The 18,494-nt window shown below is 39.5% G+C and overlaps 1 pseudogene; it reads right to left on the bottom strand.

Annotated features, from left to right (window-relative positions):
• Positions 1-2,371: 2,371 nt before the first annotated feature.
• Positions 2,372-8,710, bottom strand: LOC129741967 (derlin-1-like; annotated as a pseudogene).
• Between the last annotated feature and the right edge of the window lie 9,784 nt (positions 8,711-18,494).

Here is an 18,494-nt window from a genome sequence, read left to right as displayed (position 1 = left end):
AAAGCAAATTTTTGAATATAAGTTCTTGTTGAGTGTGTCAGCTTTGTAAAATATCATGAATCCAAAATCAATCGATGATTCATTCGAATTATACTGTGGTAATCAACTTAGCCCGAGTTACAATTTTTGTTCAGTTATTGCAAAACGACTATAAAACTTTGATTGATCTCTCTACGAACTAAGATCCGAATCTTCAACTCAAACGTCAAATCCGTATTGCTGTACGGGTGTGAAACTTGGTGCACATATGCGGTGACGACGCGAAAACTGCAAGTTTTTGTGAATCGCTGCCTGCGGAACATCATCCGCGCTTGGTGGCCTGGCAACTGGATCTCAAACGTTGAACTTCATCGCCGGTGTCATCAAAAGGCACTAGAAATCGAGATTCGGGAACGTAAGTGGAGATGGATTGGGCACACGCTGCGAAGAGATGAAAACGAGATTTGCAGAGAGGCGCTTGACTGGAATCCAGATGGGCATCGAAGAAGAGGCAGGCCCAAAAGCTCGTGGCGGCGAAGTCTAGCCGCTGAAATCCGCACAGTTGACGAAAACCTTGGCTGGCAGCAAGTGAAGACGCTGGCTCCGGATCGCCAGCAGTGGAGATCTTTTATCTCAGCCCTATGTGCCGGTCAATCGGCGCTGGACCCTTAGGTAGGTATAAAACTTTGTTATAAAACAAAAAGAAGTCTTCAAGCTTTGAAACAACTAAATCGATGCAAAATTCCACCTCAAGAGGACTTCTAGATAAGGACTCAGAAAGGTTTTATCAAGTAAATTTAAAATTCCAGCAATTCCACATCAATGTCATTAAACGATCAATTTTACAACCGGTGGATCCTGTTTCGGTTCTTACTTAATGGATTTAACACGTTCGTCGCCACGTCACCCATATATGGGTGACGGCTCTCTTAAGCAAGGTTGCCGCTCAGTTCTGCCACGCGTTGTAAATCTGAAGCTCTCTCGCTTTACTTTCATGCTCTGAGATTTTTTTTGGGCGACGAACGTGTTAAAAGGTAGAGCCAAAAAGTTGATTTTGCGGTTTAGCTTGAATAAATTATGTCAGATTTCCATAAAAACTTGAGGCTCGTTGAGCGACCCCTTAAAGCTAAAATTTGGTATAGGACCTTCTGGCAGGCCAAGGTATAATTTAGCCCCCAATGTTTCGATTCCGAAACATAGCCGATTTTTTGGACCACTCTGTTGAGTATGTAAAGAGATATTTTGATTATACAAAACGAAAACAATAGTTTTTTTTTTGTTCGTTACTCTACAAAAACAGAGTGCAAACTTCGAAGAACATGTAGAAGTATTTATAACAGCTTCTTCTGGGGGCTTTCCTCATTATACATTAGGTCGATAATTGTGTCATTTGACATGTATAATTTGTACTCAAAAATGCATACTTAAACATTTTATAATTCGTAGTGTATTATTATGTCAGCATAAAATTACAGATTAAGCCACCGTATTATGTTTGCTGATGTTGTATTTTACCCAAAACCAAGAATTGTTACATCACCTTGTAATCGACGAAAAGAAAAAGAGATACACGGTAAAAATAAAAAACTCGGCAGCAGCTTTTTTGTATGCAACTCGGACAAAAAGTGCAGGGACTTAACGTTAAGTTAAGCGTGTTTAACTCAACGTTAAGTTTAGTGCACTTTACTCACTTCAAAGTTTTTTGCTATTTTGTCGCCGTTGCGTAGAATCGAAAAATTGTACAAAAAAGTAATTTAATTAGAAATGAATGATTAAAAAAGGCAGGAATGATAATTTAATGTCTTTATTCAAAGTTTTTAATAAATAAATCGCAACTTACAATTTTCAGTAAAATTAAATAAGGCAATTTTCAGATTGTATCATGTGAAGGTTGCAAATCGTGCATTTAGTATAGATCTCCGAAGTTTCCGTCCATGCTGCCTACCTGGGCCAGCTGCGTTTGCGTTGCGCGGAACTTCTCTCGTTCCAGTGAAGGCTTGTACAGATCGCACAGGGCCCGAAAGACCGCAATCTTGCACTGATCGATTTCGATAGTCCGCAGCAAGCAAGCAATCTTCGGATGATACCGAGTGTAGGTGAAAACTTTTCCACAGCCGTTGATGTTTCCTCCAGGCAGAGCTTCTGTAGAATTATCTATGTCACAAAGAGGTCCATCTCCATGAAGAATCGTTTGGTCTCTCTCAACTCCGCTGCCGCCGTCATCCTTCGAGGGCAGGAAGGCATGTCTAGCCATGGTTTTTTTTAATTTTCCACATAATCTTGGGAATCAGCTCGTACTTTAAAGGAGTACTATCTCTGACTTGCACACGATGGAACTTCATTTAACTCCTTTGACCTAAATAAAGGATAGTTTTCGATTAGTTCAACCAAGTTACGGAAATTTCAAGTACTTATGATACCCACCAAAAGCGTTTCCCGCTCGACCACATCGGGCTAAATTCTGCAGACGCACATCGGAATCTACTTCTCCGCGTCTCCGATTCTTGCCGCCGTTCTCCAGGGTATTCACACAGCAGCACATTGGGTCTAGCAAGTGCAGATAAGCGCTAGTCCATGCGGGTGGATTGGCAGCCCGACCGGAGGTACACCCATGCACTCCACAGGTTACATCCGGGAAAGGCGTTTTCTATTGGTAGAAAGTTTGAAGTTATTATTATAACACAAAATACATCTTCAATAAAAAAGGGGAGACTATCTTACATAAAGAAGAGGATGTCCCAAATTAAATAAATAACAATAATAATAAAGAAGGGGGTTTCAATTAAGCTTGGGCCGCCAAGTTCCTGTGGAGAAAGGAACTTCGAGAAGTGGTAGGCATGACCGACCAAGATGCCAACGATCGAGAAAATGCTCCTGGAATGACAATTAGAGAAAAAAAAACTTAAAACAATCAATTAAAAAAAATTAAGGAAAATTAGCTTCCAAATTAGGCGTTCTTATAAAATTGCTTAATGGTTTCTTTATCTGTACAGTCTTCCGACACATCAGTAAATGATGTGTTCGTTCTTCGATTGCTTTGGCACCTACCCCGATGAAAAGATCAGATTCATTCCACAGTACCCATGGGAGATACATGGCCTTGAAACGGGTTCCAAACATTGACGATGCCATTCTTGTTCAGTTTGCACCATTTACACAGCATCGACAGAACCATTGGATCCATGAGGATCGGAAGATCGATCACCAGTCCGATGAAGACGCATTGAATCCAGTTGAAGAACAGAAGATAGAAATAGTCGCCCGGTTTTTGCTTAAACTGATCCGTTTCTAGTCGCAGGGAATAGTTGTACCAGAAGATACAGTTGAGCATAAAATGAAACCGGTGGCCGTTTAACGGGTAGAAGAAAACCGCAGTCATGGCTCTCCATAGCTAGATCAATTTGAAAGAATGCAAATTCAGTCAGGGATACTTTTCGGTTAAAAAAATTTTACCTGTAGTTTCGAAAACAGTTGCGGTGTCAGGATCAGACTGCGACGGTAGACGATAACAAGATCCAGAGGGTAGTCTGGCACCGATAACTCCGAGCTTTGATGATGTTCTTCAGCTTTTTCAGGCTACAACGTTCTGGTGCATCAGCTGAACCATCACTGGAAGCCTCCGAGGTCTTGGTTGCACTGGAGATTATTATCCGCTGGGTAAGGGAAATGATGACACAGCCTCTCGAATTTCTTGTCACAGCATCGAAAGATACTAAATAATGTTTTTAATATGAGCTTCAGCAACATCGACATTTCGATCGCTTCTTCCGGTAGGGCAAACAAAGGGGGAATTACAGCTGAAAACCTAGGTGTCAAGAACGCCAAAAACTGCTCCGCATCGAACTTGAAATGTTTTGATTGTTCTGTGAATTAAATAATAACTGATACAAATTAATTTTGATGGGAACATTAATTTTTAGTTCTTTTTTAGTTGGAATCATAATAAAAACGTTACTTACTTCGCGAACAGGATCTTCGGAAGGATGCCACAGCGTAAGACAAGCGCAATATACTTCCGATCTTAAGGATTTCGGAATCCTTACAGGAAATTGTGGGACTTGAACATCAACTCTTTCAGCTGTAGCTCGGTGAACCACTCGTCGAAAATGATCTGAAATAAGTACAAAAAAAATAAGAACTATAGTTCTGGATCATTATGGCGGGAGTTTATAACCTCCAAATACCCCGTTCATATCGGCTGGAAAGTGCCGGTTACTTTGAGCAAGCAAACGGGCACTTTTCAGATGTCGATAGATGATATCATCAATATTCGGAATAACAGGGGTGAATAAGCCATTGACGCTTAAAAAAACTCCGACGAAAAGCATCAAAAAACGCGAATTTGCACAAAAAAACTGACATGAAAAAATTTCACACCCGCCGACAAGAAACAAACAGAGCTTCATGACAAAGTCAAAAAGTACTCACGCTGAAAGTTTATTGGGAAAATCTTTTGAGTTGCATACTAAATCAGGATCGAAAACTATGCAAACAAAAGAAAACGCCAAAAAACTCTCGGTTGCGTAAAAATAACTTACTCGGTAAGTTTTCGATATTTTGCGTGTAATCTAAACAGGTGTAAGCGCCAGATGACATTTCCAACAAGGTTTCATCGATTGGTCGCGTTAAATGTAGTTTTTCAATATCGCAGTGAGTGTCATTTGTACATATGTTAAGTTTTCTCTCCCAAAGCCTTCGCCAGACCTAGCCACCTACTGCTAGACACAGCTGCCAGATCGCCAGCTGATCGAGCTTGAGAACCTCACCACCAGATGGCCATCAATCCAACCCTTGGGTAACCGGCGCCCGTGGTAGCGACGCCTGGATGGCGACGCCAACTAACTCGTTAAGGCGCCAAGACGAGGGCAACGACCCGAACGATCGGTGCAAGGCCGGTAAGACTATACTAGTGCAGGTGTTACCGTATCAACAACATTAGAAAGAAGAGCGATTGAAAGTGTTGCTAGAGGACGCCATGTAAGCCGTGATTCGAAAACTTCTCGTTGCCCTCGCCCAGAAAACTAACCCTAACAAGCGTTTATCCTTACAAAAAGACTCTTTTGTCTTTGGCTTATAGCCCCAATCAGCGTGACTTCATCAGGTCGTCAGCAACCCAGCTCCGCCGCCATATTGAGCTCGGGACAAGCAGTCACGCTTTTGGGCTGTCACCTAACTACCACGGGAGACGAAGGAAAACGGTTTAGTCCCAGGACCACCCGAGGAAGTCTACCGGAAGGTTCGAGCGGACGGAAGTCGACGGTGGTACCACCAACCAGCATTACCAGCTAGAGCTAGACCCTCCAAGTCAGATCGTAGTCATAAGTAGAGTGGGAGGTTCAGCAGTGCAAAAGTTTTGGTATTATACACTTTATGAGAAGCGCATTTATTTTGGGAGTTTTCTTTGCATGTAATTTGATATTCCCTGTGATTTGTTTTGTGGATAAGCGTGCCGCCCTGAGGCCCAAAAAAGGGAGTCTCTGAGACGCCGGCGGAAGTGGTAAGACGGTACTTACAAAGGGAACTTCAAGCCCTTGCTTTAATCCAATAATAACATGTTGGTTCGTTAGTATCTGGATCGTAAAGCTAAACACACCGCCTTGAATTCGACCTCTATAACCAGACCACCTCCCGTCACTTCACTTTTCACCATTTTATCAATTTATAACAGCTGATTCAACTAAACAGCCTACGTTTATCTTGTACCTACACAAGAAGTTTGCCTCTTTTTACGTCTGCTGGACGACGCAGTTGTAAGATTACAAAGGTTCAAATTGCACTTAAAGTAATATCTCACCTCCTTATTTAAATTGAGTTGATGTTTTTGTTTCAAGAAGATTTCAAGGAACTGCTGGGTCCTCTAGGTCTCCTAGAATGACTTGACCACACAATATCCGGTCAAATAGTTGTTTCCCATATTTAACCCTTCGTTTCATAAAGTAACAAATTTGCAACAATTATTGTATGGAAAAAGTAAAAAATCGTATTTTATTTTAATTTTTTTTCTTAATGTGAACATAATTTCCAACTTTTTAAAATAATTTTTGAGGAAAAATAAAAAATCATGAAATCAAGGGTTAACTAACATGGATAAGCCAAAACCGTTCTCTGAAAAATTTGGTAGCAGTATTTCTTAATTAGTAACGCTTGTACCACTTAGTATCAGGTCGCATACAATTTACGATTTCTCTATGAGGATGTAACATACAAAATTGGTAAAATTTGATTTTGAAGGGTTTTTATTAAACTTTTAGGGGAAAAAACATGAATTTTTGCATAATGGCTACATGCAAAACATCAATAATATTCTGCTTGAACCATTCCAATACATCCCGGGTGTTGTGGCAGCTAGGGTCAACCTGGTGGTCCTGAATCATTATCTCCTCTCTCACGTCCCAACGCTATTTCCGGGACCGTAAGTGGGATCATGCACTATCTAATATAAGCGCGAGCTTAAATATTTGGGCGTGATGATTGACGACCGGCTCTGCTTTGAAAACTAAGGTAAATTTGTGTGCAAGAAGGCGGCAACAGTAACGCACTCACAAAGATAATGGCGAACAACTCGGTGATCTGAAGTAGTCAGCGGAGGATAATTTCGAGAGTGGTTTCGTCAATCCTCCGGTATGAAGGGGCTTGATTCAGTGTGACCAGCAAAAGCTGAACACTGTACAAAGGTAAATGAATTTGCGGGTTATCAGTGCATACCGCGCCGTTTCGTCGGAGGCTGCATGTGTTTTAGCGGGAGTCATGCCCATCTCGGTTTTGTTGGTGGAGGAATCCTATTGCTACGAAAGTAGAGGCACGCAAAACGTTAGAACACGAGCCAGAGACAGCTCCATGGCCAACTGGTAGCAGCTGTGGGACAGTTCAAAAAGGAGAAGGTGGGCCCATCGTTTGATCCCAAATACCAAGGAGTGGATATGTAGAGAAAGCATGGCGAGGTAGATTTCGACATGACGCAATTCCTGACTTCCTGCTTCACGAAGTATCACCACAGGTTCGGACATGTCGCCTCGCCGGTCTGACGTGGACGAGACACCCGATTTGAAGACCAGACGGACCAGACACGACAACGGACAACATGTTGCAGGAGATGTGTGATGACATCAACACATGGCATGCAGTCAGCGATGGGCTCGCCCGGATAATGGCTGCTCAGCAAAGGAGTTGGAGACTGACGCAAATTGCGATCGCCGTAGGATAATGTAACATAACTTTACTAAGCTTAATGAGTCCGAAGCTATCAAATGAACTACGCTAAACAATCAGCGTAGCTGATCGGGCCACAACGTGAAGATGACCTCGGCCGGTCAGGATGATATTTATTTTAAATATGAACTTTTAAGCGAGTGTTGCATAAGTAACGCATATGCGTGAATAAGACCCCTTTCCGAAGTATTGCCTTCTTATTTAATTTTTGGCATTTCGGCGAGTTGTGAAAATTCAAGGTAGAATATTTAGAAAGAACATGAAAGTATTATAGGTGGAAAGATCAAAGCTAGAGCGCTTTGGGTAGAAGAAATTGAATAGTTGGTGAAAATGTGAGCAGGGCTTTTGTTTTGTGAACAGCTTTTGAACTACTTGCGTGATTCTTTGCCGCGCGCCGTTTCAATGTTGATAGGAAGCGATGAAGAAACCCATCGCATTCCTACCCACATTGAAACACGGACGGGTATAAGAATATATCCCGGCGGCGATTAAAATAAGATAACAGAATCACTTGGCTAAAGAAGGGGGGAAATGGGATAACAAAAATTACAACACAATTCACCACGATGCATTTGGCAAAAAAGTAAGGCATCGGATGGATAATATGCGAAACAAAAAAGTAGCAACCATCCGATGTACCTAAAAAAGTAGCACGCATCGATAGAATTGGCTTAGCAATAGAACAGCACATGTGAGCGCTGCTTAGGTGATTTTTTGCCCGGTCGGACACAATCTCATGTGTTCGACCCGTCTGTGTTTCAATGTGGGTAGGAATGCGATGGGTTTCTTCATCGCTTCCTATCAACATTGAAACGGCGCGCGGCAAAGAATCACGCAAGTAGTTCAAAAGCTGTTCACAAAACAAAAGCCCTGCTCACATTTTCACCAACTATTCAATTTCTTCTACCCAAAGCGCTCTAGCTTTGATCTTTCCACCTATAATACTTTCATGTTCTTTCTAAATATTCTACCTTGAATTTTCACAACTCGCAGAAATGCCAAAAATTAAATAAGAATATATCCCGGCGGCGATTAAAATAAGATAGAAGTATTGCCTTAGGACAGTAACCGGTTAGAGATGTAGTCTGAGGCCCCAGGTGGAGTTTAGGGCGTTTAGAGACCCATTGGTTCCATGGACTCAGATGAGTTCTGGGGAGACACGGTACTCGACGTGCTTTGATACCGATTCGTAAAATTCTTTTTTCGAATTTACCACCTGGATAACCAATAAAAACACACACATACACTTCAAATTTGGCCAAAAAGGTGTAAAAATGTTTAAAAAAGCACTAGCCCATTAATGAACCAGGACATTAATGAACCTCATTTTCAATCCGGTCCCATTTTTAATTGCGTCAATCGATTTTTATACATTTCTGCCAGGTTCTAGTTCAAACATTTTTACATGTTTTGACCAAATTTCAAGTATTTGCAATAAAAATTGTGAAAACCAGTGAATTTTGAGAAGCAATCTCACATTTCCGTTTTTCACGAGAATAGCTGTATCTTTTGTTCCAGTCATTATACAGTCTTCATATTTTCGGGAGTGGTAGTTGGATAGTTGAACTATATTTTGAGAAATTTCATGAAAAACTATCAACTCAGACAGAGATGGTAGCAGGTAAAATTTGGAAGCGACTGCGCTGCTTCACGCTTTTTCATTCCTTTTTTAACACATATACCCGTACATACACACACACATGGCCGTAGGAACGGGGAGAAGGGGGGGGGGGGGGTCCAAAAACGCCAAACAAAATGTTCTTCTCTATACTCAAAATTACGAATTCTCAATAAAATTTTGATGATCGACTGAAATTACACAAGAGGAACAATATATTTTCAGAAATAAAGACAAAACACAAAAATTTTATCCCAGGTCAATTATTCTACTTCAGTTTTTCTAAAAATTTCAAACTTGTTGATAAAAATCTGATCCCGAATATCCTCTTCAAATGGGATAAAACTAAACTTGCCAAAAGCAATCAGATTTTGCCAGAATTTTTACACTTGATTTGCAAAATAAAACAAATATTTAAATTGAGTCACGAATATGATGTATTTTGCGTATTAAGTTTTTGAGTAAATTTTAACAAAATTATATGAACGTTTTTTGAAGGCTCAATATGTGATTTGAAATTGACTGATGTATTTCAATAAACAAAAGTTGAGTGTTTTTCTTCATGATTTTTGATTAAAAATTTTGATATTGGCGGATATTGGCAAAAATATCCCGGATTCGCAAGGCCCGGATACTAGCGGAAAAATAATTTAAATTAAAACTCAATGTCTGTAAGGAGAGTTCGGATTCTGTATCCGGTTTATTGTTACTGGACTTCAGTTTAGATCATCATTACGCATAGATCCTGATTTGAATCTCGATTTTGGATTTCATACTTCTATATTCAAAACTCATAATTTCGGAATATTAAAAGAAAGTATTTAAAATTACAAAGCATTTTTGAGATTTGAAATTTTTACTTTATTTCTTATGAAGAATTGGAATTCAAGAAAGTTTCATAATGTTGATCCAGAATTGAAAAATCTCAAACAGTTTCATCGTTCGCAATTTTCATACAGATTCACGAGTTCAATTTTGAATAAATAGCTGAAGGAAGAGAATTCAAAAATTTAGAATTCAAAAAAAGAGATTTCTGGCTGAAAATTCTGATCAAAATTCGTTTTTTGGCTTATAATTGGTGAGAGTTATTGTACTTGTTTAGTCCGATTTTATCGTAGAAATTTCCTGTTTTTTTAAGTTGGGTGGCATTTCCTAACTGGGATAACATTTCTTCAAATCGATCGATGCGCACTCTGGAATCGATATTGCGTACTTTTGGAAAAACTATCCAGAAAACGAAATCGAGTGTCCAGTCAGTATGGTCAGTGATCGCAGTTTTGTTTCTGGATTTAAAATAAAAATTTTATATTGAATCAGAGTCAATTTAAAACACAAACCTGAAGAAATCACAAATTTAAAATACAATTTTAGGATTTTTTTTTATTTCACAGGATAATAATCATGAAATAAATTATCATTGGTAATTTTATGAGGCCAAAAAACTTTTATTTTATTTTCAAGTTAAAATTCAACTGAAAACATCTTTCACAGGTTTTTTGTTTAACATTATTTATATTGAAGATTCTTCTTAAAAAGGTTTTGAACCGAAATCTTTAATTTTAATCGAGTAGAAAATAAATCTGATTTGAACTGCAAGCTTAATCTTTTACTTTTATTTTTAGATATTTGATAATTTTTTACCAATGCCTCAAATGGTCATGCTTAAAAAGAATTAGCTTACTACTTTCTAATTTAAGTAAATATAAAAAGTTTTTCTTTGAAATGAATCATCAAATCCCAATTTTCTTTAACTTTTTGGCAAATCGGCAACTTCTAAAAATTGTTTTCGAAAATTAGAATAAATTCCTCACTTTGAATGTAAAAATCTAAATAATTATATAAATTTTTTTTAACTATTCCTTATGTATGCATTGTTCAAGCAAAAATGTTAAAGGAAAAATATTGTCACCAAACCCCCCCCCCTCCCCCGAGTCAGTTCTTCCTACGGCCCTGCATACACATATACATGCACACATACATACACACAAATACACACGAAGGCAGACGGGTTAAAGTAGTGTTAGTAAAACCTTATTTGAATGCGTTGTCACGTCAAACTTTCAATATAGTTTTTCAATGACATTTTGATTTTTTAAATAAAAACAATGTAAGAAAAGATGGTGAGAATATTCTTTCACTAGGAATCTCTAGAATATAGTTTTTTCCTAAAATATAAGGCTAAAAAATAAGGCTTCACGGTTTTTTTTTTTTTTTTTGAAAAGCCATTTTCTTGCTCGTCGTTACGTTATGCTTGCTTTTCTTGAATAACTATGAGACCGAAGCTATGAGACCGAATACAAACAATGAGCAACATACGAACGAATGCATGGATTACTACACTCAGGCAAATTCTTATTATAATTTTCATAAGATGCATCTTATGAACCGCTTTTTGGAGTGCAAAATAATGTTTCATAAGAGTCTTATGAAATTCTTTCAATTTTCATACGATGTTCTTATGAAAAATAGAAGAAACGGATTTGTGAAAAAATAATGAACACATTCATTCATGGAATCAGTTTTTTTTTCATCATCTAACAGTACGAAGCAAGCGCCAGTTCATAGTTATTGTAGTTTCCCTTATATTTTAAATGATATTGTTATCTGCGGAATGGTAAGTTCGATTTGATGTGTTTGGTGTGATCGTTTAATATATTAGTAAACTAATATACATTCTTTGTTTACTTTTCAGCGAGCTGATCGGCAAAAAACGAAAGGTCGAAGATTAAGATGCGGCAAAAATAAATTTGATGGAGCCGTCTGTTGATGCGCTGCTGATGGTGACCATGAATGATTCAATTTAAACAAATTTGGCAAACAATAAAGTGAATGTTTTCAGCATGAAAAATCTAGAATTTTTCTTATTAGAAAGTGATTTACTGTTTCCATAAGAATCTCTTATGAAAAGCAACAACCTCTCATTGAAGTAGGCGTTCATCTTCAGAATTCATTCGCGTCATAAGACAATCTTATGAATGTCATTAATTTTTCTTATGGCGCCACTTCATAAGAGAATCTTATGGCATACATAATAGTATTTTTCTGAGTGTATGATTGATGCGAAATATAAAACTTAACAATGATAGTTTGATGTTTTACCAAAAAATGGTGAAAAATGTTTTTTTAAGAATGTTGAAAGTTTGATATAGAGTTGATTTAAAGCTTTTTGTTTGATTTTTTCTACATCTTTAAATGGTACATATACGTCGAACGAAAAAAATTGTTGCAAATTATAAAACAAAAATAAATGTATATGTTTATGTATGAATATATCAATGCGAATAGTGATTAATTCACTATTTGTTTAATAATAATGTGATTGTAACATTCGTGCTTCATCACTCACTGTAGACGGTCGTTTTTTTCTGAGCTAGAGTTTCGCGACACTGTTAGAAGTGATTGTAGTGCAGTTACCCGATATATCCGGATTTTATTACCGCTAGGGCAGTTACGGATCCGTACATCAAACCAAAAACGGACAATCAACTTTGGGGTGATTTAATTTTCCCAATCGGAGTGCATTGTAGTGCTATAAGTGTTCGACATTATTGGGACTCCATTTTGGTTGCATAGCTACCATTATCATCACCAAAGGATTATCCCAGGCAGTGCAATCTACCGAGACCACTGATTTTTGCAGTTGTGTGGTGATAACAATAGCCACGACCATCATCGGAAACACATTGGACTCATCATCATCAGGGTCGAGTTGCGGCAGCCATCTGCCACCAACGAAGAGGGGACCACGTGGTTTGAGAGAATATCGAACACTGAAGAAAAAAATTGTGTACAAACTACTTAAAAAAATAGTGAGTTCTTTTTTATTTCTTTTTTCACTTTTTCTTTTTCTATCATATTTCCCTTTATATATATATTTCGATAATTTTGTGCTTCGCTTATATTTTCAACACGGAGGGTATTCGTTTTCCCGTTGAAAAATATGAGCGAAGGCGGGGGGTTATACCCTCCAACTGGGGATGATGCGAATTTCACCTGATGCTGGTCCTTCAGATGCAAATCGTTCTCGGATGGATGACAATGTTGGATCATCCCCAGTGGAGAGTAGAGTCACCCGGCTCCGAAAATATGCTGAAGGCTCATCTTCCTCTGGGCCATGGGTGGTTTTCATCCGGCCCAAAAAGAACGGTAAACCTCTTAATGTGGTACAGATCACCAAAGATCTGGCGAGGTGGACCTCTGTAACCAGTGTTACAAAATTACGTGCGAACAAGCTGCGCGTTGTTGTGGCTAACTCGAAAGCTGCAAACGAGATTGTGGCTAGCACTTTTCTAATTCTAGAGTATCACGTTTACATCCCGTCTCGAGACGTAGAGATTGAGGGCGTGATCACAGAAATGAGTCTGGATGCGAAGTACGTTAAATCCAACGGCGTTGGTAAGTTCAAGAGCCTCGATTCGACTTCGGTCGAAATCGTGGATTGCCGTCAACTCAATACTGCCAACGTCGTAAATGGAGTTACAAAGTACTCGCCTTCAGCTTCATTTCGTGTGACCTTCGCGGGTACCGCCCTCCCTCACTACGTCTTGATTGACGGAGTTTTAAGGCTTCCTGTGCGACTCTTCGTGCCTCGACCCATGCATTGTAAAAATTGCATCAAGTTGGGGCACACAGCGTCGCACTGTTGCAATAAGCCACGCTGTCCCCAATGCGGGGAGAATCATGGGGATGGAGCATGCTCAGCAATAGAGCAGAAATGTGTCTATTGTGGGGGCTCACCCCATGAAATCTCTTCGTGCGAGGCATTCAAGAGTTGCTGGGATAAACAGAAGCGCTCTTTAAAAGAACGATCGAGACGTTCTTATGCCTCTATCTTAAAGAGCGCTTCTCCACTGGCTCAACCTCATTCAAGTAACATCTTTTCTGTGTTGCCAGTTGACAACGAAGAAACAACGGATGAGGAAAACCCTTTTGTTTTCGTTGCGAACTCCCGGAAACGTGCTAAAACAACTCCCAAGACACCTAAAATACCAAAGAAAATCCCTACAATGAGCCCTCCAATCAGTGTCCCTAAAAAGTCGAATGCTGCAGAACAACAAAAACAAAATCCTCCTGGATTCCGCACGATTTTTTCACCACAGAATGATTCAACACCAGCAGGGACCTCAAAGGCCCCTATGACGAATGCAGTTTTTCCAGAATCAACTTCCCAGCCAGGATTGTTTAAGTTGACTGACATTCTGAATGGAATTTTTTCGTTTTTCAACGTTTCTGAATCCATCAAAAGCATTATAACAACAATGCTTCCTGTATTAAAGACATTTTTGAAGCAGTTGATGCAAACTTGGCCCCTCATTTCAATGTTTATCTCTCTCGATGGCTAATTTACGCCGAGAGGTCGGAGATATCACTGTTATACAGTGGAATTGTCGTAGTTTAGTTCCTAAACTGGATCCGTTCAAATTTCTTCTTCATGAAACTAGTTGCGATATTTTTGCCCTTTCAGAAACATGGCTTTCTTCTCAATCTAACATCTCATTCCACGATTTTAACATTATCCGTTTGGATCGCAACGATTCTTATGGAGGGGTGCTTTTAGGGATCAATAAGCGCCACTCTTTTTATAGAATCCACCTCCCTTTATCAGGAGGAATTGAAGCTGTTGCATGTCATACAACTATAAGAGGTAAGGACTTATGTGTTGTCAGTTTGTACTGGCCTCATAGAGTTGCAGTGGATCGAAGTAACCTAGAGGACCTGTGCTCAATGCTCCCTGAGCCAAGGTGGATCCTGGGTGACTTCAATTCACATGGAACTGTCTGGGGAGAACAAATTGATGACAGTCGTTCTACTCTTATCTATGATATTTGTGATAGTTTCAATTTAACAATTTTGAACACGGGTGAAAAAACACGAGTACCTAAACCTCCTGCAAGACAAAGCGCAATTGACCTCTCACTCTGCTCAAATTCACTATCATTGGATTGCCAGTGGAAGGTAGTCCCTGATCCCAATGGTAGTGATCATTTACCTATCAAAATTACAATCACCAATGGGGTCAGCTCTTCGAATTCTACTAATATGACATATGACCTTACAAGACACATCGACTGGAAAAAGTACTCGGACGAAATAACAACAGCCATCGATTCTATGAATGTTTTGCCTCCTTTGGAGGAGTACCACTTTCTTTCACGTTTGATACATGAAAGTGCACTTTGTGCACAAACAAAACCCATCCCAGATTCATCAGTTCCTCGAAGGCCTCCAAACCCATGGTGGGATCAGCAGTGTTCCAAGCTTTATAAGGACAAATCAAAAGCATTCAAAGATTTTCGGAAATATGGAACTCTCGTCCTTTTTGATGCTTATGTTTCCCTTGAAAATCAGTTCAAAAAATTAATCAAAGGGAAAAAGAAGGCGTATTGGCGGAATTTTGTGGGTGGTTTATCACGGGAAACTTCCTTGAGTACCTTATGGAAAGTTGCACGAAGCATGCGTAATCGATCATCTACAAATGAAAGTGAAGAACATACACATAGATGGATATTCAACTTCGCACGGAAAATCTGTCCAGATTTTACACCTGTGCAAAAAATAATCCGGAACGTGCCTCCTGATAGGTGTGGTCTGGATTCCAGCTTCTCGATGGTCGAATTTTCACTTGCTCTCCTCTCTTGCAACAAGTCAGCTCCGGGAATTGATAAAATCAAATTTAACTTGTTGAAAAACCTTCCGGACGCCGCAAAATTTCGCTTGTTAAATTTATTTAATCAATTCTTGGAGAATAACATTGTTCCCCAAGAGTGGAGACAAGTGAAAGATATCGCTATCCAAAAGCCCGGAAAACCAGCGTCCGATGCGAATTCGTACCGTCCTATAGCGATGTTGTCTTGTATACGAAAATTGATGGAGAAAATGATTTTGTTTCGTTTGGATAAATGGGTAGAAGCAAATGGTCTCCTTTCAGATACTCAATTTGGGTTTCGAAGGGGCAAAGGGACAAACGATTGTCTTGCTTTGCTGTCTTCAGAGATACAAATGGCGTACGCAAAACGTGAACAAATGGCTTCAGTGTTTCTAGGCATAAAGGGAGCTTTTGATGCAGTTTCAATAGAGGTGTTGTCAGACAAATTGCACTCCCGGGGTCTGCCTCCTCTATTGAACAACATCTTATACAGCTTGCTTTGTGAGAAACATCTGAACTTTGCTCAGGGAGATATTGCAATTAAAAGGACCTCTTACATGGGCCTCCCACAGGGTTCATGTTTGAGTCCACTTTTGTACAACTTTTACGTAAATGACATCGACAGTTGTCTCTCTGAAGGCTGCACTCTAAGACAACTTGCAGATGACGGCGTGGTGTCTGTCACAGGTTCTACTGAGTCTCATCTGCTCAGACCTTTACAAGATACTTTAGACAGATTGTCTTCCTGGGCTTTGGGGCTTGAGATTGAGTTTTCTCCTCAGAAAACGGAGATGGTTGTTTTCTCTAAGAAACGTAGACCTGCTCAACCTAAGCTTCAACTTCTAGGCAGAACGATCACTCAATCGAGGTGTTTTAAGTATCTTGGGGTTTGGTTTGATTCCAAGTGTACTTGGAGAGCCCACATTGAGTATCTGAAAGGAAAATGCCAACAAAGAATGAATTTTCTCCGATCAATCACTGGCACCTGGTGGGGAGCCCATCCAGAAGATCTTTTAAAATTGTATCGAATAACTATTCTCTCAGTGATGGAATATGGTAGCTTCTGTTTCCAGTCAGCTGCCAAAACTCACCTCCTCAAACTCGAGCGTATCCAATACCGTTGTCTTCGCATCGCTTTGGGCTGTATGCCCTCAACGCACAACATGAGTCTTGAAGTTTTGGCAGGAATACTCCCTTTGAAAGATCGATTCAATCTACTATCACTTCGGTTCCTCATCAGGTGTGAGGTCATGAACCCACTGGTGATTGTAAATTTTGACAGGCTACTTGAGCAAAATTTTCAAACCAGGTTTATGTCTATATACCATGTCCTCATGTCAATGCAGGTAAACCCTTCTTCATTCTCTCCAACTCGTGTTTGTAGCCCAGACTACGATCATTCTTCTGTCCAGTTTGATTTGTCTATGCAGCAGGAAATTTGTGGAATCCCGGTCCCTCATCGCTCCCTTCTGATTCCAAGAATTTTCGAAGCTAAATATAGACACGTCGATGCTGATAAAATGTACTTTACTGATGGATCACTTATAGAGGAATCAACAGGATTTGGAGTGTTCAACGAAATAAATATCTAGCGCCTCTTACAGCCTCGAGTCACCATGCTCTGTGTATATAGCAGAGTTAGCAGCTATTCATTGTGCTTTGGACGGTATAGCTTCAAGGCCAGTTGGGCACTACTTTATTGTAACGGATAGTCTGAGTTCTGTTCAAGCAATCCACTCAATAAAACCGGGAAAGCACTCGCCATACTTCTTCGAGAAGATACGGGATAGTTTGAGTGCTTTATCAAAACGTCGCTTTATTATCACCTTTGTTTGGGTTCCCTCTCATTGCTCGATAGAGGGTAATGAGAAGGCAGACTCTCTGGCAAAGGTGGGGGCGATGGAAGGCGACACGTACCAGCGTGAAATTGCCTTCAACGAATTTTACTTTTTAGTTCGAAGAAACTCTCTTGTCAACTGGCAGCGCAAATGGGACGAGGATGAGTTGGGTCGGTGGCTGCACTCGATTATCCCAAGGGTAAGCCTTAAACCATGGTTTAATAGATTGGACCTGAGTCGAGATTTTATTCGTATATTTTCCCGTCTCATGTCCAATCATTATTCCTTAGACGCGGTACTCTATCGTTTGAATATTGCTAGCAGCAATGTGTGTAGTTGCGGCCAAGGTTACCACGACATCGAGCATATTGTTTGGTCGTGCGAGGTCCATCTTGTCGCTAGAACGAATTTGATAGACTCCCTTCGGGCCCGACGAAAACCACCCTATGTTCCAGTGAGAGATGTGCTGGGTGTGATGGACTTGGACTACATGTTCGAAATATATCTTTTCCTAAAAGCTATTGATCTTCGTCTATAATTTCTTCTTATTTTCATATTTCCCTATCTATCTTCTTTTTTCTTTAAAAGTGAACTAGATATAAGCACACAATTGTAATCAAACAAAACGAGTTTGGCTCCTTAAAGCCTAAAGGTATGAGCCGTTTCAAATAAAGAATTTACAAAAAAAAAATCAATGCGAATAGCAGCCAGTAAAACGCTTGAACTTAAAAAACAAAAGGGTCAAGTAGGGGAAATACATAAATGCTTTCATCGAAGTACATCGAGAGCACGTGTCCTGTTCGCGTGATAAGGTATAGTATCAGTCTAGTGGATAAAAGATGAGTATATGATACAGATACATCTGCTGGAATGCAGAACGGTTTGAAAATTACATGTTGCCAAATAGCAATTATCATAATTCAATTAATGTGGAATAAGGCTATTTTTCAATATTTAAAAAGAAGTGAACTTCTGAAGTGGAATAATTTCATATGCCTCTATCAAAATAAATAAAATGCTCACTTGTTTATTTCGTTTTCATATTGGTATGACTCAAATACCAGGATCAAGTTCACTTAAAATTAAAATATCGTTAAAAGGTTGATGTAAATAAATGAATGAACAACGAACATGTTTCAGTTTGCACATTCACAGTTGAATAAAATTTGTTTACGAGGCTGATGGTACGCTTCAAAATAAAAGA

This window comes from Uranotaenia lowii, chromosome 2 (genome assembly GCF_029784155.1).
Source record: "Uranotaenia lowii strain MFRU-FL chromosome 2, ASM2978415v1, whole genome shotgun sequence".
Taxonomy (NCBI): domain Eukaryota; kingdom Metazoa; phylum Arthropoda; class Insecta; order Diptera; family Culicidae; genus Uranotaenia; species Uranotaenia lowii.
Note: the sequence above shows the minus strand (reverse complement) of the source record. Positions and strands in the feature narration are given on the sequence as shown.